The sequence below is a fragment of the Mercenaria mercenaria genome, chromosome 8 (genome assembly GCF_021730395.1).
Source record: "Mercenaria mercenaria strain notata chromosome 8, MADL_Memer_1, whole genome shotgun sequence".
NCBI lineage: Eukaryota > Metazoa > Mollusca > Bivalvia > Venerida > Veneridae > Mercenaria > Mercenaria mercenaria.
In genome coordinates, this window is record NC_069368.1 from 35,513,346 (window position 1) to 35,538,979 (window position 25,634).

At 33.7% G+C, this 25,634-nt stretch overlaps 1 protein-coding gene across 6 annotated transcripts in view; it reads right to left on the reverse strand.

The window, feature by feature from the left end:
* LOC123566586 (sodium-dependent proline transporter-like) overlaps positions 1-10,686 on the reverse strand; it is a 64,272-nt gene extending 53,586 nt beyond the window's left edge. For 3 of the 6 annotated variants that reach the window (XM_045360838.2, XM_045360832.2, XM_045360836.2), the window contains exon 1: positions 10,338-10,513. The gene's annotated coding sequence lies outside the window, so the exon portion shown is untranslated. Of the gene's footprint in view, positions 1-10,337; positions 10,518-10,666 lie in introns of those variants that run through there. The other 3 variants (XM_045360834.2, XM_045360835.2, XM_045360837.2) reach the window with 3 other exon arrangements.
* Between the last annotated feature and the right edge of the window lie 14,948 nt (positions 10,687-25,634).

The window sequence follows — 25,634 nt, forward strand, 5'->3', positions numbered from 1 at the left end:
ACACGGACGGAAAGCTTACACTTTACTCACCATAATTTACAGAACAAGTTTTCAGTTGCCTGACAGACAATTTAAGTCCCTTCCTTAGTTATGGTATTTAAATAATTTCTTCAGTTATCGAATATCAAATGATTTTTATGTAATATGCCACATTATTTCAACTGATTGATTACAAATGACATGGATTGGTCCCTGTTGAATATCAACTGTAATATCAATAAAGAAACTGTATTTAGCAAATCATCATTTTGGAAAAAAACATCGGTATCATGTACTTTTGACAGTTGCAAATCAGCATTTTCAAATGTCGTCTTATTTAACGGATGATCCCGCCCCGTTAGTTCAGTGGGATTCGAAGAGTATGAAACTCTAAATCGAAAGGTCAACAGTTCGATCACTGGGCGAGGCGAATATTTGTATTGAAAAGGATGCACTACAGTCAGTTATTCATCCACATTACGCGTCTATTTGCCGAAGAACAAATCTGATAATATATCATGCATATAATTTTGCTTGCCGATTTTTTAATCGAGATTTTAAAAAATCGCGATCGAATTCAGTCATTTATCCAACAATATGTCCCTATAATTGTACTATACACAGGGCATGGTATGAAATGTGCACCATACTTTCATTCTAGTACCAGTGGGCTTGTAAGTAACAAGTTGTTTATACTGTCTATACTTTTTATTCATCAGAAAGCAAACACTCCTACTTACAATAAACTACTAGATATGTTTACCTGTAAATAGATGCATAATAATTATGTGCTTTGGATGCACGATCACGCATCATAAACATCTAAATATTTATAGTTATATATACAGACTATATGATATTATTACAAGATTTTTGTGATAATAATTTAACTAAACTTGTCAAAGCCTACATAATTTCGGGTCTCTTTCCCATTAAAAATGAATTATATTAAATAGGGAGAAAGCATGTGAGGGGTGCATGATGCGTATGTGGGACACTAGCGCCAGATCAGAAAGAAAATGCCTCTGTACATGTTATACCCTATAAGAACCATGGTCATGAACGGGAAAATATACTAACCCGTTTCAATCGTAAATTTCTCAACTTAAACGCGAAGTTCGGTGAATGGGTACCTAGTATATTTAACAAGCGATAATTCATCTTCCATCTTGCACCCAGTCACCTTGTCTCAATATTCCATATTGCTGAGATAATCAACATATTTTATGCTTTCGTTAACGTTACAGAGAAAAAAACTTGCTTGGCCTTCCCTAATGAACATCTGGTCTAGAGGTCACGGCAGTGTGCACATGTTTGGCGAAATGTAAACAAACAAAAACAGAATTTAAAAAAAATACAATTTTACAGTAAAACTGGAAATGATGAATGAAATTCATCTTGTATATGATCTTTAGTTTGAAATCGTACATCGGTCTGCATCTGTTCTGTTTATTTTTTTCATTTTGCACATTTCTGCCGCATTTTCACATTTTAGCGAACAAGTGTAGTAAAATGACGATTTATATACATTTTCACATCAGCCAATCAGAATGGTTTTGTTATCTAGAACGGAACTCTACCAGGGAAGTTCAAGCAAGTTTTTTTTGTGTAACGTTGAAATAACTAGAAACTACGCGTTGTTTTTCTAAGATAAGAAGTATTGAAGAAATGTGACAGGGACACAATGGAAGATAAATCACCACATGTTTGATATCCATAGTACACATTTACCGAACTGCGTGTTTTAAGTATGAAATGCGCGTTAGTAAATTTTCCCGTTCATGACCATGGTTCTTATAGAATACCTAGGGGTAAGGTATAACATGTACAGAGGTATTTTCTTTCTGTTCTGGTGCCAGTGATGTGGGATGCCAAGATAGGAATTCGTTATTGGCATGAAAACTAGAAATATTTGCATTAAGACAAGCCTACAACTATATCAATGTCTATAGGACACTGGTGCCCCATTTCCTATCACTATACCGACATTCATTACCAGCTTGCAATGCATCTTGTTAACTTCCATATTACACTGGGTTTTGGCTGTGAGTAATCTGGAGTGATACTACATAGCATCATCAAGAAACACAAGAAAAAAGGAACTTATCGAGTAAAATATTTTAAGGAAGGATTGGAGCAGGAGGGGAAAGTGTGGTGGGGTGATACAAAATCAAACCCAAGGTGCACAACTTCACAAAGGTCCTGTAAAGTTTCATGTCTCTACGTCAAATACTTCTTGAGAAAATTTCAAACCCTAGATGCATATTGAGGTGAGAAAAAATACAAACCCTTGATGCATATTGAGGACCATAACTCTGGTCTTACGGAGTGACTCCCCATCCCCATACACACACCAAATATCCATTAACTTTAAGCCTTTTATGCATATTTTTTCTGAGTCAAGAGCTATAACTATATAAGGTCTGTCTTAGTAACATCCCTAACAATTAAAGCCCTACGCACACAACTAACAATCCTTGTTTCATGACTCTAAGTACATGTGATACAAATTTTAGGCCCTTTGTGCATTTGGTCTGACTCAAAGAAATCCCGAATAAAACTTTACATACCGAATAACAACCTTACTATGTTTAATGACTCTATGTCACATTTGTACGACAAAATTCGGGCGGACGGACTGAAATAGACGTACGGACAAGGGCAAGTAATTTAGAAAACATGGCAGTTCATGTTTTCTTGACAAGTACCTGATTCACCCAAATTAAATAATAATTGTATTTACAGAAACATCTCATCTGTTACATTTTCTTAATAAAGTAGAGGGACACATTTTTTAAACTCTCTTTGCTTTTAATCATGCTTTCGAAAAGGCCGTTCATATACTATCTTTGTTTACACGCCAATAGATATCAATAAAGGATGAAGCTCATCCTAAAAAATACTAATCTATTAAAATAAAAGTTTAACTCAAAAGCAATGCTTTTACTTAATGCATGTATATATAAAACTAACTGCTAAGTTTTAGACAGTTTGGATCATATTTATTTTTCGAAGTCATCCATAATGGCTGAAAATAACAAATCAACTTTATTTATGCATGCAGCCTGTAAATCATTTCATTCTAAATGCGGTATTGAGTATAACTGTAATTTTAACAGTTTTCATACATTAGTTTACTGACTGAAAAATCTTTAAATTATGTGTTATCCATATAATATTTGCAGAATGAAAACACATCTCGATCTTCCCCATTCACGATTGTGGTACTTTTGTTTCTCCATCTACTAAATACGTATAAATTAAGTTACATTGATCTTCCAATTTAGATTATTTATAGCGACGAACCATAATCTCTCCGCGGGCCATAAATCTGAAAGTTGAAAGGTTCACTTTGTAAATCGTCATGAGTTTTCAGTGGCAGAACAGAATCCAACACCTCTGTTCTGCAAAACGACAGAAAGCTAGCCAATTTACCCAAGACTCCCACCCCGACCCCCGCAGTGAAACACAACTTGTCACTCGTCGGCATCCGAGGGTACGGACCTCTTCCGGATTTGGAGATACTTTCAATACATGTGAGTGTTCGTGTAGAAAGTTTGATCTATTTGGTAATAACCGTCTATAAAAATCTCAATTCTAACTTTGAGAAAAAGAGAGAAGATAGAAATCCGTATTAAAATGAGTTACGCGTGGATTAATAATTTTGTCATTGAATGACAGACCCTTTCGATCGTCTGAACTTTCATTAAAAATATTTAATCTTTCAAAGGAGGGGTAACATTTAGAGCAGCAGAATACTGTGTATTAACAGTATCAAACAGCGGCAGGGAGACAGCCAGATAGATGTTACAGAGTATTAAAATTCTCATGATCAAAAGATATGTATGTGAGCAAGTTTGTGTTACCACTTATCTCAATAAAAAGCGAATGGCCTTTCACTCGACAAAAGATTTGTTTGAATAGCTGGCTATACTGTCAAACATGTACTTTTTACTAAAAATAACTTGAGGTATTAAAGTATGAATATTGCAATACATATATATATATATGTTTTTATGACTGTTTGGTAAATTAAATGGGCTATAATTGTGAACAGAACAGAACATATGTTTTATTATGACTTGTACATAGTACATCATCAAGTTCAAAATACAACTATATATATACATAAATATTAACAAAGTCACACAGTCAGTTGAAAAGTAAATTGTGCTATATAACATTCTCATTTCTCAATATTGTGTTTAAAGTGAGGATGGCTAATCCACCTCGGTATGAGTAGTTCAAGAAGTAATATTTATAATGTTGCTTCTAATTAACATAGCGCCTTTATAGTATAGAGCTAATTTATAAAGTACATTTCTATTTTGTGATTGTAACAGTTCTATAAACTTCAACATACTAGGTCTAACGAAATAATATTTTTTGATAAATCTTTTTCTTAAATCAATATAACATGGACATACAAGTACAAAGTGGTATTCATCTTCCAGATCAACCGTATTACAACACTGGCAGTATCTTTCATTTTTTGGAATTCTGTTGTAAGCATATCTTCCAGTATGGATTCTCAGAGCATGAGCTGAGATTCTTAGTTTTGAAATAAACAATCTTAAAGTACTCGGCAATAAATCTAAATACAATTCGTAACCAAATATAACTTTACAATTATTATACAATTCAAGCATACTACTTGACTCCTTATTTACAATCCAGCCTTGTATGAAACAGTCAATAACACGCTGTTTAAATATACATATAAAGTGATTATAATCTACAGAATCTGGTTCATACCAAACATTTGCAAAGCCATAATCACAAAGTAGTTTTTTAACATTTGAAACCCAATTTTTATACCCTTTATTACAATCCTCTAGTGATTGCACATATACCTTGTTTAAAATAATGTTATCTGTATTACAGATTTTAAACCAATATTTTACAATTCGAAGGTACCTACTTATATACAAAGGGTATCTTCCCAATTCTCCATATACCCCTATAGAACATGTATTATTTCTGACTTTTAACAGCTTTTTGCAAAATTTTAATGGATTCTTTCCAATTCCTTAGATTTCGTATTTCCCCATATTTCTGCGGCATAGTTCAATATAGACCCGACAAATGCATCAAACAGCTGACATAATACTTTTGGTTTCAATCTAATTTTCTTACAATTTATTAACAAAACATTTAATGCCTTTAGTGCCTTTCCCGTCAAGTATTCCTGGTTTTTCGTAAAATTTCCAGTATAATTAAAAACTGTACCTAGGTAGTTAAAATCATTTACAACTTCAATATTCTGCCCATTATATGTCCAACATTCATTATGTTTTAATCCACCCCTTTTTCTAAATACCATAATCTTTGTTTTCAATGTATTTACTTCTAAACCCCACATATTACAATAATCAAACAATAAATTTAACTTGTCCTGGAGTTCCTGTGGTGTTTTGCCTATTATTACCATATCATCTGCAAATAATAATAAAATAAGTACTATATCGTCGATAATTAAACCAGAATTTATATCATCTTGTAAAAATAACTCCAGATCTTCCACGAAAGAGAAAATAAAATCGGCGACATTATCTCCCCTTGTCTTAAGCCTACTGCATATTCGAAAAATTCCGAATATTCATTACAGTTTCTTACACAAGATTTAACCTTTTTATACATATCTTTGATAATTCTTAACAATTTACCTTGTATTCCATTTTTATATAATTTCAACCATAATGCATTTCTGTATATTGTATCAAAGCACTTTTTCATGTCCACAAATACACAATATAGTCTCTTATTTTCATTAATGTATTTTTGTACAGTGTTTAATAGTATAAATAGAGCATCAATAGTAGAACGGCCTTTCCTGAACCCAAATTGGGCATCCGATATTACATTATTATTTTCACAAAAGGATACTATACGTTTATTCAAAATAGAAGTAAACAGTTTAGACAAACAACTAACTAATGTTATCCCTCTATAATTGTTCACGTCATTAACATCACCCTTTTTGTGTAAGGGAATAATAATCCCCTCCGTCCATTTATCCGGAAAATAGCCCGAATCCAAAATAGCGTTAAAAATGTCACATAAATGTGATGACAAAATATCTATACTTTCAATCAAATACATATTCATAATACAATCATTCCCCATAGCCGATTCTTTTTTAAGACCCTTAACAGCTGTAATAATTTCATTTACTGTTATGCGCCGATTTAATTCTTCACAGTCACAGTCCAAATTATTAAAATCGTAATCTTCGCAAAAATCCTCTGCTTCCTGATTGTAACATTGAAACATATCTGTACCTAGTTCTGCAAAAAATTGTTTAAAATCATTTAAAGGGATGTTATTTCGATTGCTACTTTTACGTTTGAAAAATTTCCAAAACTCTTTAGGTTTTGCGTTTTTCATTTGACCTATTTCCAATATTTTTTTCTTTTCAAAAATATTTCTTTTTCTACGACACAAATCTTTGTAATTCTTTTTCAACGTACAAAATTGTTCCCTACTGGTACTAGATTTAAGCCGGTTAAAAACATTCAAAGCATCTAAATAACGCCTTCTCGCTTGTACACAGTCTAAGTCAAACCATTCTGCATGATTGACTATAGAATTTTCATTAAAACAAGTTTTATAATTATTTTTACAAGAGCTTAAAAATAATGGGTCTGCAACCTCTCGAACAATACTCGTGAAGTTGTTTAATACATCATTTACGGATTCTCTATTATTAATATTTATAAATCTTGTTAAATGATTAAAATCTGGTAATTTTGCAATTAATCCAGAACGAAATGCCTCCTTGTAATTCTCGTTCCACTTATAGCTGACTGAGTTTTTAAACTTTGTCGTCTCAGTGACAACATTACATCTCAATGAGAACAAAAGTGGGGCATGATCACTGTATTCGTTAAACGAGTCTATGTAAAAATCACACAATAGCGGGAAATCCTTTTCTCTCGCTAACAGTAGGTCAATAACGGACGCCCCATTTGTACTGGCATAGGTAAACATACCACAATTATAATCACGTGCTAATCTACCGTTACAAATGCGTAACGTGGTAGCTCTACAAAGGTCAAGCAATCTTGTCCCAAAACTATTACATACATTATCCAATGAGGCCCGGCTTATGGGTTGATCGGGAACATAATCCTCGTCGTCAGTGTAACAATTATAAGCATCCACTGTAATAAAATCGTCTTTTACTCCCACTCGGCTATTCCAATCTCCGGTTAAAAAAAGAGAACCTGAATTCTCAAAATCATGTACATCATTTTGAATAGTATCGAATAAATCTACATTGGATATGTTATATGCGGGTGAATCTTCTCCCCATATATAAACTCCACAAATAAATATATCATTTTCCAAATGAAAAAAGTTCTTGTCTAATTTTAACCAAATTATAGTATCATAGTGTGTTCTTACAATTTCAATACCAGGTTTTAAATGGTCTTTATAATATAATACAATACCACCGCTACATCTTCTAGCGTTCCTGTTCTGGAATTTTCTGTAAAAGTTATGCGAAGTATAGCCTGAGAGTTCAATATCACTATCTTTACTGGTCCACGATTCATATAAAAACACTATGTCGTTTTTTGAAATCAAACTTGTGAATTCAGGTGAATTTTTCTTACCGACCGTTAACCCATTTACATTCCACGATAAAATGTTGAGCCCATCCTCCTCGAATCCCTACTTTTCTTCTCTCACCGGCCTTCCATCAATGTACAAAGTATCGTACGCCAACCATGCCTTCTTTCCCTTCTTTTTTGCCTCTTTAAGTTGGGGTAACAGCTTACGCCTCTTATCGTTGACTTCCTTCGGGAATTGCTCATGCATGAAAAAGTCCGTTCCCTGTATAACTTTCCACTGCTTTCTTATCATCTCTCTCTCCTTAAACAACGAAAATTTTGCCACGATTTTTCTCCCTTTATTGGCAGGCGATTTACCTCCCATACGATGAACTCTCTCAAACTGGATGGCATCCACCACTTTCTCGTCTACCTTCAGATCCGTTTTTATAAAGTTCCTTAATTTTATTTCGGTTTCTGCCGGTGTCTCTGTTGGGGCCTCTCTAATGTTACCAAACACAAGGTTGTTTCGCATGGATTGTGACTGTAAATACACAATCTCCTCCTTCAATTCATCTCTCTCTTTCTCTATTTCCACAACCTTACTGTTCACAACACCAATGGCGAAATCATTGCATTCAGCCTTTTCCTCCACCTGTTTTACCCGTTCTATAGTCTGATTATGCTTATCGTGTACATAATTCCACAACTTTTTCATCTCATTTTCAAATTTGTCCACTTTAGCCTCTAATGATTCCAGCGATTTTAATCGTGAGTCCATATCAGCTAATTTTGAGTCAATTCTGTTTAAACACTTCATAATGTCTGCGTTTGTTGGATTTCCTTCATTACACATTTTTTCTTTGTTGGGTGGGGTAGGTTCTGACATACTTTGTGTACCTTGAATGGGTGGGGTAGTTTCAGAAGTACTTACGGAATTGACCCTTATCGTTGTTTGGTCAAATAAACTTGTAAGATTTAACCTCTCATTACTGTCAAACAATACAGAATTTGTTTCACTTAATATTTCACTGACACTAACCCCTTCTGGCGAATTTGAATATCTTCCCGCTTTATTGTCATTTCCATTGTTCGCACTGTCTTCACTTTTCTTTCGTTTATTTCCATGTCTCCTCCCCATAGATACAAATGTTCATTACTCCAGTCAAATATCAACAAAACACTCAACTTCAGAAATTAAATCTCCTCATAAAACACCATATTTATATCCATTTATAACCATTTTGTATTATTTTTACATGAGCTGTTTATAAACACGACCTACTCCATTGACCACGTGACTTTTTTTTTCTATAATTGTGATAAGGATAAAAACTAACATCCCTTTTACCTACAAACGTAGCGATACCAACAGAAAAAAATGTTTTTGAAGCAATTTCAATGCTTTCAACATAAGTGCCAGTGGTACCTATGGATCGCTAGAAGCATTTCTTAACTTATTTCATCGATGATCTGGTTATCAAAGGACAACATTAATGCATTTTTTTTTCAATTACCTCCCCCTGTTCTGTCACTTGTCGTTACCTTTCGACTCTTAAAACAGAAAAAAAAAACTTACGTATAATTAAAGGCGCTACAGACCATAATAAAATTGGCTAACTGAACTCCTTGATCAAACGTTGTTAGGAGTAAAATGTAAAAGATAGATTTTGCCACGAAACTGAACAGTCATTGACTCCCTTGATTCCATATAAAATGGCTCTAGTGTCCAGAAGTGTCGCAATATATAACATAATAAGGTTGGAGACTTCCCCTGGATTGAGAAACATTCTTTCGATCTAAACATTGTCTCTCGTTCGAAAGATAAAATATATTCGATCGAAATACTCAAATTAGCTTAAGCAATGAAAATCAATGAAAAAGTAATTAAAACTCTTTTTAGAATGCGCGAATTTATTTCAAATACAGACAATTATCTTTCTTTCATCAAATTTTCAAAATCAAAATTATTTGGGAATGACTATGTGTTTCTTGTAAAGTTTACTTGAAATAACTATTTGTTTCAATGAATAAATAATGCGACTGTAATGAAATGATTGTTTTAATAATGATTTCATGTTTTTTCAACACTTAAGCTAAATACAGTCTTTCGGTCGAAAGACGTTTTGTCTTTCAAACGAGAGGCAGTGTCTGGATCTATAGAGACTCTCTCAATCCAGGGAAAGTCTCCGACCTGATAATTGTTAGCAAAACGAATTTGCTTTTTTTAGCCTCCAATCAAACATTGACTTTAAATGGATTGTATAAAGCATCTACAGGTGAAATTGAACTAAAAAGGTACACAGAAGCTATAACATTGTCATTTCTTATTGTAACCGTTTTACTTTTTTTTAATGCACGTGTTATAAAACCAGTTAAAAGGCTCTTCAAAGCTTATGTTATTTGTAAATGTTTGCCGACTCAAAATCTCATCTCATCTTATAGTTATGATGACACAATATTCATCCCACGTTATATGCATTTGTCTAACACAATTCATCATTGTTTATGTACATACAAACAAGTCATCTCGGATCTTTACAAGTGTACCTGTGTACAGGTGAAAAGATCCTTCGTCGGCCCCGCCCCTCCACACACGACCTAGCTCGCCTTATTGACTACACTGATTATACCCCTACCTCCACCTCCCAAACCTCCTTATCGACTTCAAAAAGCAGAAGTAACTTATGAAAAAGTACATCAATGCAGTGGGGTTCTCATTAACGATTTTATATCATAATCAACCATGAACGTAACGTTGTTTACTTATTTACCTGAAAAAAAAATAAACAAAGAATTTACCTTGGTTTGGGCAGTAAAATCCTTTATACTTTTTGGTGTGTATTCAAAACTTAGAGGCACTGAACCGTCCCTCACCTAAGTCCGCTATAACAGAACTGGTTTAAGTAGAACGTATTTAGAGGTTTTCAAGATTAAATTTAATGGTCGAATAACGCTCAGTCATGTATGGTATAGTTGTAACAAGGAAAGCAAGAATAGATTTAATTGAATTTCAATACTAAGATATAATTTGGCCACCAATACACGTTTAAGTAGATATTTGCCTGCGGCAACGATAAAATATTTATACCCGTCTGCAAAATGTTAAAATAAAATAGATTGGATACTACCGTAATCGTTGTGATTTTACTGTCATACTTTCATTGAATTTTCTCATCTCCTGTCCCGTTTATTCCCATTCTGTGTGTATAAGCGATGTCTGGCAACCAGTTAACACCAAAAGAAGTGAGCAAATTTGAGGCAGTTGTATATTAGAACTACGGAAACCTTGGAGAGACTTGTTACTTCTTTGTTATAAAGACAGTATTGCAATCGTTTGGTATTTATGTAATTTTCTTCATTTCAAATAGCTTTCAAACTAGTGAATTTTACAACACTCAGAGGCCACTTCGTGTAAGACATACACCTTATCATAACTGATTGTGCTTTTGGTATTAAAGGAATTCGACATTTAAAACGTATTTTAACTCTCTCTCTCTCTCTCTCTCTCTCTCTCTCTCTCAGGTGGTAGGACGTAAATGGTGTCTTTCGGTGGTTTAAGTGAAAAAATTGTGTCTATCGGGTAAATATGGCGGATTTTGTTGACAAATCATCACCCTAGGGCGAATATTTTGCCAAGTATGGGGGTTTTTCTTTTACTTTGGAAACATTGCAGACCACGCTATTTATCTCCTCCCGACAATTTACACTGAGTCTGTACCTGGCGCCGTAAAAAGTTATTGAACGTTATATATGGAGATAAATAGTTCAAGTCCTGCTCAAGTCAACTTTTCCAACGATTTCAAGTCCTGCTCAAGTCAACTTTTCCAACGATTTTTGTAAAAAAAAAAAAAAAACAACAGTACAAGTTCGACCAAATTTATGATAGCCAATGCTTCTTACTTACGACGGCAAAGCACAAGTGCAAGAACCTTTTATTGCCGATTTTTTCTTGTTTAAGCCGATTTCAATATCTTACGGGGAACTTTGAAACAATTTGGTCTCTATTCGGGTCACTCTGTACTGTGTAAGAGTTACTAGTATGATACCATTCCAATGTACAAGGAAAGTCACCACAAAACATTTCAATATCCGAACCGTTTCAGTTTCAGTGACGTTTTATATTTGCAACCTAGCAGTCCATAAGATAAGTTAACAAAGGATGATTTATTTTATTGTGTTGTACTGAATTACATAAAGTGTGCGTAAATGTAAGTACATGCTAAATGCAATCAGTAATTGTGATTTACACGTTAGAATAGTAAATTGTGATCATCACGTACCGTGATGTTCTGTCGGAAACATATAAGTGTCGTTTCCCAGTTGGGGGTTTTGTGCTTATAACACTGGGCCTCTTTTCACAATTACTGATTGCATTTAGCATGCACTTACATTTTAAAACAGATAGCTTTTTAATAGCTGTATCAATAACACTGACATTATGGTCTTATATGTACCAATGTAGATATTTAGGACAGTCTGTAAACAATTGTTCTATCTCCTTTTCATTATAAATAGACTGTTTTAAACTTTTAAATGGCACTGTCTTAGTAGTTATATGTCTAATTCCTAGATTTTAGATAGTTAATATAGAATTTTAATTAGTGGTAATACTAGTAAAAGTAAATATGAATATGTTTTTTAAAAAAACTTTTGTCTGGCTTTTTATAGTAGAAATCAATTTTATCTCAGTCTCTTATAATTCATATATGAATGACATTGTACATTGTATTATTGTTTCTTTAACCTATGTTGTATATTGATGTACTGTACAGTGAAGAGACTATAATAATTAAATAAATAAATAAATGTAAAATACATTTACGCACATTTTATGTAATTCAAAACAACAATAAAATAAATCATCCTTTGTTAAATTGTCTTATGAACTGCTAGCTTGCAAATGTAAAAAGTCACAACTGAAATCGGTTCGGCTATGATGACTTTCCTTGTATATTGGAACGGTATCATACTAGTAACAGTGTGACCCGAATAGAGACCAAATTGTTTTAAAGTTCCCATAAGATACTGAAAAATCGTTGGAAAAGTGGACTTGAGGAGGATGGAAGCACGTGTATTTATCTCCGTATAAAACGTCCAATAACGTTTTTACGGTGCCAGGTACAGACTCAGGGTAAATTGTCGGGAGGAGATAAATAGGGTGGTCACAGAATGCACACATGCAATGTTTCCAAAGTAAAAGAAAAACTCACATAATTGGCAAAGTGATGGTTTGTCAATAAAATGCGCCATATTTACCCGATAGACACAATTTTCTCACTTAAACCACCGACAGCTAGACATCATTTACGTCCTACCACCTGACACCCCTCTTACAGTACAGGATGAGACACTACCAGAAGATCAGATTTCTTTATTTCCGCAAAATTTGAAGAGACACATACAATGTATAATATGAATACAATAAATCTAAGCAGAAATGATATAATATAAAGGCAAACATGGTAAATATACAGATATAACTATGGTACACGATTATTTAGCAAGTGATTAAAAGATGTATATATACATATAAATCTTTCACAGACATACAGAATTTATATTGCATTGCACTGAATTAGACTTCACACACATAAGCAGATTATGCAAGATGGTATTTACATTTCTACATAAATATTATTTTTGCATGATATATGAGGCATGAATGAAAATAAATGAAAATACAAATGTATATCTTTTAATGGTAACTTAGTTATATGGATATCTCTCCTTTATCAGTATGCTTTCTGAAACGAAAAGAAAGCATCTTTCTGGGGAAAGCCATAAAGTTAATGCATCGCGGATAATGTTCATTTTATGCAAATTTAAATTAAATATTCAATTTGTAAATTTAAATATTTAATACATTGAACATAAAATGTAGTCGTCTCAAAATCATTTTAAAGCAAGAAATCCTTTTACTGTCTTGCATGCAAAATTATGGTAAACCAGGTAGCCTTTCTATTAACTGTATATCTGGACTTAAGCTACAGAAAATCTCAACTTCTTCTCCTAATATGTCATGTAGCGGGTGAATTGCGATTGAATTAGTTTCTATATTGCACTTTTTACAAGCACATATAAATTGGCACGAGAAAATTCTACTTATTATTGAAATAGCTGTTATACAGACATTTACTTGATCACTATATTCCTGACAGAATTTCCATACTGCACATGGTATAAATGTATTGTGAATTCTGTTCAGGTTCAGAAAGTAAAATACAAGCAAATAGCATGTTAAGTGTAATATAAAGAAGAAATAAAAGAAAGTTAAAAGTGTAAAAACTTCCCTTGCTGATCTAATAGTTTAATTCTGAGACAGCCTGCTTGGAGTCAAAGCTAGGTATGACAGCAAAGTGATAACTTATAATGCAGACCATTTCAGAGAACTATGGCATAAGGAAAGGAAAACTGTCTTTAAGAATGATGGGCCGCTCAGTATAGTTGGAAAATAAGATATGCATCGGCTCAAATAGAAACAGTACCACAATGAAAGTTTCGAGTTGTAGTTAGCACATTTATGGGTACCGTAAGTTAAAACCACACTAACGGATATAGCAGATGGATAATATGACTCGAAGCAATGTAACAATTATGACTCGAAAAATTATAACTCGAAGCAATGGAACAATTATGACTCGAAGCAATGGAACAATTTAAGGCATACAAATTGTGCATCTAGAATTCTGCGAGTAATTCTATTGTTAGCCTCTTTTAAGAAGCTATGAAAACGATTCAGTGGCAGGTCTGAAGAATTTAATGTAAGGAAAATGTAACGGGTAAATAACGAACTGAAGTATGGTGGGGAATTCCGATACCAGGATATCCATTGGTGGATTAATAATAGTGGTTTAAAAGATTTAAGAGATCCGGCAACGTACAACATCTGCGGTCCGATACTGACAAACAGAATACTTGGGATTATTGTTCCATGAGCGTGATTTAAGCAGACTGTTTATCAGAATGACAGAACACTGGAAATAGACTTTCTATACGGTCACAAAACGGTAGGGAATTCTCAGACGCCATGGTATCCATTGCTGTTTAAACTTCAAATAGGCATTTTTACGTACTAATATCTATGCGTTCATTTTGTGATACGTACACTCCTTATTTGTGTGTCACTCAGTAATTCAGATTCAGAGAGGTAACATATCGAATTACATTCTATTTGAAGTTTAACTATTATATCAAATTACATTCTATCTATTTGAAGTTTAACTATCATATCAAATTACATTCTATTTGAAGTTTAACTATTATATCAAATTACATTCTATTTGAAGTTTAAATAAAATATCAAATTACATCATATTTTAAGTTAATATCATGGATTATCGTACTCTTTCTTCTGTTGGAATTTTGTGTTAATATTATATATCACACTAGATTTTGAAATACTGGTATTGTCCATAAGTATTGACCTGGCACTCATGCATATTTCGTATACAACTGTGAATTAATTTCGGTGACCGAATCTAGATAGCGAAACAAATACAAAATATAAATTTCTTTGCTGACATTATGTCGAACGCAGAGAAAACGTTTAGCTGTCAATCTCGGAGTTGTGTGTACAAGTCCTTGTCTGACAATTTCTTTTTTTTCCAAATTTTATCAGCAAACTTAAAGGCAGGAAAATTGCCATACTACAGTTGAACTTCAATGGCTCGAACTCGGATCTTTCGAACACCCGGGATCGCTCGAACTCTTCGCCCGGTTCCGAATTTATTCCTTCTTTATTCTATATAGTTCTACCTCGGGTCGCTCGAATTTCGATAATTCGAACTCTCGAACTCATTTGATAGGCGTTAAGTTGGTCTGCAGTTTGCAGTTTGCAGTTCGCAATTCGAATTGCAAACCGCAAACTATTTTGCATTTTGCAGTTCGAATTGCAAACTGCGATTCGTATGGTGTTTTGCAGTTTGCGATTCGAATTGCAAAATGAATTTTTAATTTGCAATTCAAGATTTGTATGAACCGCGATTGCTTTCCGAGAAAGCAAGTTCAAGTTCAACATTTTTATTTAAGTCTCATCTTTGTGTACATTTATATAATACATACATAAAAGATTTAATTAACACTGTACCACAAAGCCAATCTATACAGATTTGCAAGAGACTATAATATACATTAGATAAAATTATAATAGTCTAAAACACATCTTATCTTACAAAAAAGCTGTTATTGTTTTGGGCTTTTTAGGACTGAAACTTTAACAATTCAATATAATTTGTACATTGTAATATAATTGCAAACTGCAAAACATTTTGCATTTTGCAGTTCGAATTGTAAATTGAACTTTTATTTTGCGATTCAAGATACATATGAAGCGCATTCTTTTAGGCTTTGAAATCTAACATTTCAATTTAATTTTCACTTTGTAATTTGAATTGCAAACTGCCAAACATTTTGCATTTTGCACTTCGAAATGCAAATTGATTTTTTATTTTGCTATTCAAGACTAATATAAACCACAATCGCTTTCCGAGAAAGATTTTATTGTTTTAGGCTTTTAAGGATTAAAAATTAAACATTTCAATCTAATTTGCACATTGTAATATGAATTGGAAACTGCAAAACATTTCGCATTTTGAGGTTCGAATTGCAAAATGAATTTTTATTTGCGTTTCACAGTATATGTAAACAGCGATTCGTTGTCCGAGAAAGATGTTATTGTAATTTGCTTTTCAGGCTTTGAAATTTAACATTTCTATCTAATGTCACTTTGAAATTTGAATTACAAACTGCAAAAACATTTTGCATTTTACAGTTCGAATTGCAAAATGAATTTTTATTTTGTGGTTCAAGTTATATATGAAGATATATGAAGGCGATTCTCTTTCTAAGAAATATTCTATTATTTTTTGCCTTTCAGGCCTTATTATTAAAGATTTCAATCTTATTTGCACTTTGTAATTTGAAATGCAAACTGCAAACTTTTTTGTTTTTTGCACTTTGCAGTTCAAATTGCAAAATGAACTTTTATTTTGTAGTTCGAGAGAGATATATATATAATCCGCGATTCGCTTTCCATAAAAAATGTTAATATTTTGAGCAGCTCGGGCTTTAACATTGAATATTTCAATCACGTTTTTCTTTTCTGCGATTCGCGATTCGAATGGCAAAATGAAGTTTTACTAATTATTCATTATATATATGAATTGTGATGTTTTGAGCTTTTCAGTGTTTAAATTTGAATATATTTCAGGCTTTAAAATCGAACTTTTCAGTCACTTTTGCGCTTTGTATTTTTGATTGCTAACTGCAAAATATTTTGCGCTTTGCTTTTCAAATTGAAAAATGATTTATTTTTTTTTTTGCCCTTTAAGATATAAATTAATCGCGATTCGCTTTCCGAAAAAGATGTTCATGTTTTGAACTTTTCAGAATTTTGAATTAAACATTTCATTCTCATTTGCGCTTTGCATTTCAAAATGAATGTATGGATAATGCACGTTTTTTTTTTCTTGTTATAACATCTGCAGAATCCCGAGGGATCGGTTTGTGCCCAAGCTCGGTAGGGCGAGAGTACCAACGTATCCCGAGGGATATCTGATGATGTTATAACACGAAATGAACATGCGTTAACGCAATTCTACCATAAAACGCGCATAAACAGTTTTAATAGCACGTGGACACGAGAACACGTTTACTCTCCTGTTAAAACATCCTCGAAACGTGTCAAGAACAGCAGTTTTATGCTAAATTTTAATTTTGCGATTCAAGAAAATTAATATATACTGCGATTTGCTTTCCGAGAAAATAATTTTCAGGCTTTAAAATCATTTCTGTGCTTGTAATTTGAATTGCAAACAGCGAAATATTTTCCATTTTGCTTTTTGCAGTTCGAATTTCAAATGCGTTTTTTCCAATTCCGGTTAAGATTCAACAAGTTGTCTTTTTGGCGATGCTAGGAAAAGAATATGGGCTGATGCACTGACCTCAGATCACAATCAAGGTCAGTAGGTAAGGTTAGTTTAGTTTACTCGGCAAAGAGAAGTATGAACGGAAAATTGTGAAAAATGTATTTCCACATTGGGACTATATTATGTGCAGAAACACAAGCATCAAGAGTTTCTAATAACAGTGTACCCCAGTATGCTGGAAACCATATAAATGAATCAGTTGCACAAAGCTATGCCATTTCTGACCCCCCCCCCCCCCCCCCCCCCACTTCAATACGAAGGGAACAGAAATCAAGATCCCCGCCATCAAACCGTGGTTAGCGCCGGCAATCTCCCACTTGGTACGACCAAAAAAGAATGTCTGGATACGAATCAAGCGTCCGAGGTCTCACGAAAAACAATCTCAGTCGATGTAGCAAATTTTAGCAAAACCCCAATAGGACAATAGGGATGGGGGATGTCTAAAGTATTGTGAATGACTATAAATTTGACATTTACCTCACTGAATGCCAGTTACTTGAAACAGAATCTCTTTTGTCTGTATCAGAAAAAAATATAAATATGTATGATATTGTAGATATTGATGGTTATTTGCGATATCTTGCGTATATTTTGATATATTTTTCAGTTTGCGATTCAAATTACAAAGCGAAAATAAGATTGAAACGTTAAATTTTCATGCCTGAAAAGCCCCAAACAATACCATGTTTCTGAGAAATTTCATCGCTATTCAGTATATATATTGAATCTAATGTAAAAAATCATTTTGCAATTCGAACTGTAAAATGCAAAATATTTTGCAGTTTGCAATTCAAATGACAATGCGTAATTGACATTGAAATCTTGAATTCTGAAACGCAAAACAAATATTCATTTTGCAATTTGAACTGCAAAATGCAAAATATTTTAGAGTTTGCTATTCAAATTACAAAGCTCAATTGATATTGAAATCTTGAACTCTGAAACGCAAAATACAAATTCATTTTGCAATTTGAACTGCAAAATGCAAAATATTTTTCAGTTTGCAATTCAAATTACGAGACGCAACTTAGGTTGAAACTTTAAAATTTCAAGACTGAAAAGCCCCTAAAAATACCATGTTTCTGATAAACTTCATCGTAGTTCGATACATATATTGAATCGAAAATAAAAATGCGTTTTGCAATTCGAACTACAAAATACAAAATATTTTAGAGTTTGAAGTTCAAATTACAAAGAGAAATGGACACTGAAATCCTGAATTCTGAAACGCAAAATAAAAATTCGTTTTGCAATTCAAATTACAAAGCGCAATTGACATTAAAATCTTGAATTCTGAAACGCAAAATGAAAATTCATTTAGCAATTCGAACTGCAAAATGCAAAATATTTTGCAGTTTGCAATCAAATTACAAAGCGCAATTGACATTGAAATCTTGAATTCTGAAACGCAAAACAAAAAATCATTTTGCAATTCGAACTGCAAAATGCTAAATATTTTGCAGTTTGCAATTCAAATAAAAAACTAGAGATGTTTTTGAGAAAAGCGCATGTCTCCCACAACTGCCCCTATGTAAAATGTCTAGTTTCTTTAGATGGTTTAGACGAGTGGATCCAATTATATGGTCTGGATGAGTGGATCCAATCAGTAATTCAAGGGCCATAAATCAAAAGTGCTTGGGTGGATTTGGCTAGTTATCGAACTTGGCTAAGGTCTTATGGCCAAACGCATTTTGTTCAGGTTTAGTGAAGATCGAATGAGAAATGTTGGATTTAGAGAGTGGACAAGAGTAAAAAGGCGGATTTTTCGGTAATTCAAGGGCCGTAACTCCAAAATGCCTAGACCGATTTGGCTAGTTATCAAACCAGGCCGAGGTCTCATGGTCAAACACATTTTGTTCAAATTTGGTGAAGATCGGAAGAGAAATGTTCGACTTAGAGGGCGAACATGAGTAAAACTGCCAATTTTTCGGTAATTCAAGGGCCGTAACTCCAAAATGCCTGGACCGATTTGGCTAGTTATCGAACTTGGCCGAGGTCTCATGGTCAAACACATTTTGTTTAAGTTTGGTGAAGATCGGAAGAGAAATGTTCGACTAAGAGGGCGAACATGAGTAAAACTGCCAATTTTCCGGTAATTCAAGGGCCGTAACTCCAAAATACATGGACCGATTTGGCTAGTTATCGAACTTGGCCGAGGTCTCATGGTCAAACACATTTTATTCAAGTTTGGTGAAGATCGGATGAGAAATGTTTGAATTAGAGCGCGGACAAGAGTAAAAAGGCCGATTTTTGGTAATTCAAGGGCCATAACTCCAAGACGCCTGGACCGATTTGGCTAGTTATCGAACATGGCCGAGCTCTTTTGGTCAAACACATTTTGTTCAAGTTTGGTGAAAATTGGATGAAAAATGTTTGACTTAGAGTGCGGACAAGCTTTGTGACAGACAGACACACACACACACACACACACACACACACACACACACACACACAGACTGGAGTAAATCAATATGTCTCCCACACCACTGTGTGGTGGGAGACATAAAAAACGCAAATAAGACTGAAGTGTAAAAACGCAAATAAGACTGAAGTGTTAAATTTTAAATCCTGGAATATCCTAACCAATACCACTTTTCTAAGAAACTGAAAAGCAGTTTATTACATATATTGAATCGAAAATAAAATGTTTTGCAGTTTGTTATTCAAATTAAAAGTTTCAAAGTTTATTTCATTTTCAGTTTGTACATAATTATATACAAAAACATGAATTTCAATTCTGAAACGCAAAATAAAAATTGTAGTTTGGAATTCAAATTACAAAGCGAAAAGGACATTGAAATACTGAATACTGAAACGCAAAATAAAAACTCGTTTTGCAGTTCGAACTGCAAAATGTTTTACAGTTTGCAGTTCAAATTACAAAGTGCAAATAAGATTGAAATGTTAAAGCAGAATACCCCTAAAAATACCATGTTTCTGAGAAACTGCATCGCAGTTCAATACATAGAGTGAATCGAAAGTAAAAATTCATTTTGCAATTCGAACTGAAAAATGCAAAACATTTTGCAGTTTGCAATTCAAATTACAAAGCGCAAAGGAGACTTAAAGGTGAATTTTAATGTTTCAAAACCGTCTTTAACATCATTCTTGGAAAGCAAATCACGGATCATATAAAAAATCCATTTTGCAATTCGAACTGCAAAATGCAAAACAGTTTGCGGTTTGCAATTCGAACTGCAAATGCAAAACAGTTTTCGGTTTGCAATTCGAATTGCGAACTGCAAACTGCAAACTGCAGACCAGCTTAACGCCTATACTCATTTGGTGGTCCCCTCGGCTTAATTACAGTGATAATTACACCTATTCAGTCGAACAGACAATTTTTGCCGGGATGGCAAATTTACACTGAGTCCTGGCGCCGTAAAATGTTATTGAACGTTTTATATGGAGATAAATAGTTCAAGTTCTGCTCAAGTCCACTTTTCCAACGATTTTTGTAAAAAAAGAACAGTACAAGTTCGACCAAATTTATGATAGCCAGTGCTTCTTACTTACGACTGCAAAGCACAAGTGCAAGAACCTTTTATTGCCGATTTTTTCTTGTTTAAGCCGATTTCAGTATCTTACGGGGAACTTTAAAACAATTTGGTCTCTATTCGGGTCACTCTGTACTGTGTAAGAGTTACTAGAATGATACCATTCCAATGTACAAGGAAAGTCGCCACAAAACATTTCAATAGCCGAATCGTTTCAGTTTCAGTGAGGTTTCATATTTGCAAGCTAGCAGTTCATAAGACAAGTTAACAAAGGATGATTTATTAGCTCGACTATTTGAAGAATAAGTAGAGCTATCCTACTGATTCAATTTTAAGGGCCTACTATGACTTTTAGAGTAAATACCCTTGTATGCAAGTACCGTAACTGGCGCCAGTAGATGAAATAAAGAAATAATAAAAGAAATGCTAAAAGAAAAACAGTTAAATAGAGGATATTGCATGAGTGCCTTTTCATATTGAATTTATTAAACGAGTTGAATAAAGTAATAAACGAGTATCATTTAACAAAATATTAACAAAATCTAACGTGGAAACTGCTGCACCTAAATGTTTACTCACCCGATACCTACCGGAAAAAATACACCTACCAAATATATTTTATCATAAACATTCATGAAACCAATATTTTTAAATTGTAATGTGTCTACCACTTCAATTATGTTAAGGTCAAAGAGAAAAAGAAATAAATAGACCTGTTTGTGACTAAACATTATGTTATTATATATTTATATGAAAAAATATATATGATCCTAAATGTATGTTTCTCGGAAAAGTTTATTTTAGAAATAAAAAAAAAAATATGTTAAAACATCTTATCTACCTACAACCCGGCCTCAACGGCATGGGATATCTTAGAGTTGGACTTACAATTTAATTAAAATTCGCTGCAGGATTATAACTTTAAATAACTGCATGATAGATAGATTGGTAATCATACTGTGATGTTACAGAAGTTTCTTGACCAGTGGTTTATAGAAAATGTCTTCTAATTATTGGAAAGAAAAGTAAACATCTGCAAAAACTACACTGGTATCAATATGGTATGATACCTGCCTCCCCGGGAAACACTCGATATAAGAGTATAAGGAAGTCCGGAAAGGGGAACAAATTTAAGAACACAAACTTGCTTCTGTCTACTTGGTCTAAGCTTCATTTGAACTGCATAGATAGGTACGAGTGCGGTAAATACGGCACATATTTAAGTATCGATTTTGACCGCACAAAATTGCTATAATATTAAATGATCAGCATATAAATTTATAACTTTACTTCAGTATTATCAAAGATGAAAAAGATTAGTTTCAGTCCTGTTTCATTTAATATACACATGTTTATCATACCACTTGACGTTAATTACCTTTTGCTTATAAACAGTATAGTGCCAAAATTGAAAAGGAAAAAAATGAGCAGAAAACTGCCTAAGCTAGACTTTGTACTATCAGAAAAAAAGATATATATAATGTTCAATATTAGTACAACAATGGATACCATGGCGTCTAAGAACTCCCTACCATGCTTTATACGTTGGCTTCTCGTACTTTTTCCGTACATGAAACTCTTCAAAACCTGCCTTTAAATCTGTTCATAGTATCTAAACAGTGGCTGTAAAATTCTAATTCCAAAATCTGATCGCAGAATTCTATACGCACAATTTGTCTTAAGTAGCAAAATAATAGTTTGTTTTGTTAGAGGACCACATTATCCGCATACTATATCCTCAATACATGATGGTTTTAACTCGTCGTACCCATCAATGTGCCAAGAACAATAAGGACATTACAGCGAGTCTGTTGGAGACGGCGTGCCTTCCAGATTTCTATTCCGGCTCGGTCTTCCTCTTTCAAAAATCTCAAAACCTCATTCCTCCAAGCCTGTCACAAGCGGTCTCCACATTGTACGTGTTTCTTTACATATCGCATCTGTAACATCATCTAATTGAGTGTCACTATAAGGCCGATGGCGTTATTAGTGTTGAAATTATGTTCCGTCAAAAAGTTTTTGAATGTTTAATTCCTATACTAAATCCAAGACGAGCAAACAACAATGAAATCTTTTCCGGTCACTACCGTTGCAACAAACGGTATTACAAAGATTAAAACTGCTAACACCAAATTCAAGAACAGCCTCATCTTCGATACATAAAAAACTGAAAATATATATACACATATGCATAAAAACATTTATAATTGTGACAGATCATTCTGTATTTATTCCTCTAAAACAGCAAATTACGGAAATCCAAACATCTTACGAGGTACACTCGCGGCCAACCCTGCAACGAAGCCATTCTACATAACATACTTATGTAACGAGTTTACTCGTTTTGGTCCCGACCTACACATTTTTTGCTGATAAAGTAATTTTCGGCTTTCTTACATTCATAATATCAATCTTTGGAGACTTTGTAATTGAAGGGAATGTGTTCAATGTGTTTCCGATCAAAGGGTCGATCAAGTGTGTAATCACACCTGACTGTTGTAAAATACACAGAATATGTTTAATTTTTAAGCTATTTGAAAGAAAGAAAATTAAGACATTAAGAAATACCATCCATGTCTTCGCCTTCCATTGCAATATTACTCTTAAGAAATCAGTTATTAAGATATAAGTCATAACAGACCGGGGACTTCCGTTTAAACAGACCAACCAGCTGTTAGAATTGACAATAGATTAAATAGATTGCAAATGAAGTTGCAGAGCTGACAACATAGTTCTGATCACCGGCACGGGATGAAAGTAATATGATCAGGTTGATAAAAGAACATATTTTCATCAAAACTCAAATTAAAATATAAAGCACATGGTGAAGTATAACATATTTATATGTTTTTCATTTTACACAGCGCAGTGCGTTTCTAAGGCGACTTTTAGGTTTAATGGACCGGGTGTCCTTTGATACATTTGTTTTCTTTTTGCAATTTGTGTACCCAAATACCACTATAATAAACAATTTAATGATTTGCAATCAGAGCCATAACTAGAGATCAAAACCAAAGGATTCAATAAAACATTTTGCTTTATTAATCAAGCCTAACATTATAAAAAAAACAACAACAACAAATTATGAGATATAGATAAGGATATTTCAAAACCTTTGGTAGCCGTGTTATAAACATAAAATGTCCCGTGTGCTAAATATCTGTGGCTAGATCTCTTTTCAGACCTAAAATATGACATTTATATATATATATATAAAATGCTTATTACATTCTTGGATTCATAACGCGAAACATAACCACCAAACAAGAATAAGTAAAGGAACTAGCTTCTAGTATACATATCCTTAGTCCGCCCAAGCTGGAATATGTTTCTCTAATCTGGAGCTCTTAAACCAAGACATATGATTACAAGTTAGAGATGATCCGGGACGTGAAATTCAATTTTTAGGAATAATAATCACCTCTCTCGAGTGATACGGTCATGCAGGAAGGTCTTGGCAGGCGGAGATTAGACTCATTACGTTCTTCAAAATCTGACATAGCCTTGTAGCAATCAGTCTCCAATCTACATATAAACAACACTCAAACTGACCAGGCATATGCATCCACTATCCTTAAAACAGCCACAAGATCTAAGCACACAAGCAATAATTTGTGAATATGTTAAATTATAAACCAGACGCCAATGTTTTGAGCCTTGATGCCCTTCATAATTTGTAGCAAGTCATTTGCATAATAAGTGTTACATTTAACTCTTTGGGAGATGTTTGAAAGACAGTTTATACCATTAACTGACTTGCATTTCTTTTATTGACCTAATAACTCTTGGTTTATTTAAGGAAAGCAATAAAAGCCATTGAGGTCCGTAAGAATAGGCCATACATTTCTGTTTTCATGTTAAGCATTGTTCCAGTCTGAGTAAAGTTGCTTGACATCCATATGATGACCAAAATGCATATAGATATGGGTGGGAGATTTTATTAATTTTTTCATTAATTGGTCAATTCTTTCCTTTTGTATAAACCTACAAGAACATTTTTTTGTTTTAAATGTTATGCATTCTGTTGCTGTTACGTGCGATAGGGATTTACCTAAGTGGGATTACTTTTATTTACACTGCCCTGTGACCTTGGAACATGGAAGAGAATAAGAGTGAGGCAAAGTGCTCACCATAAACTTGTTTAAGCTCGCCAGTGGTGGTTTTGCAATGTGGTATCCAACAGTGTTTCTTCGTTTTGTCCTTGTGTGCTTGGTTTATTTTTGTCTGTGTGTTTGTTTGCTTATGTGTGCTAGTCGTGTGCACATCCACTTGCTGTGGGTTTCGCTTTGGGGAGAGGCTGCGTTTTGGAATATAGCTTCATTCATTTTTTTTTTCATAGATTTTCAAAATAGTAGGCAAAATACTAACTTGTCTTTTTTAGTGAAATATCATCTGACGTGTAGATGGGAGTGAGTTCCACTGAGATTGTTTAAGAATTTTACAATGTTTCCCATAATCAGACGACGTGTCATGAGCAACACCTAGAACCCTAGCTTAAAGGTTAAGATCACACTTGGGGATCAAATTCAACAGGGATTTTTTCCTGTCCGGTCTGTAACTCCACAACCCGTTAAGGGATTTTAATAATACTTGGCACAAATGTATCTTATAAATAATACAACGTGTCATTCGCAAAACCAAGACCCCTAGCTATCTAAAAGGTAAAGGTCACA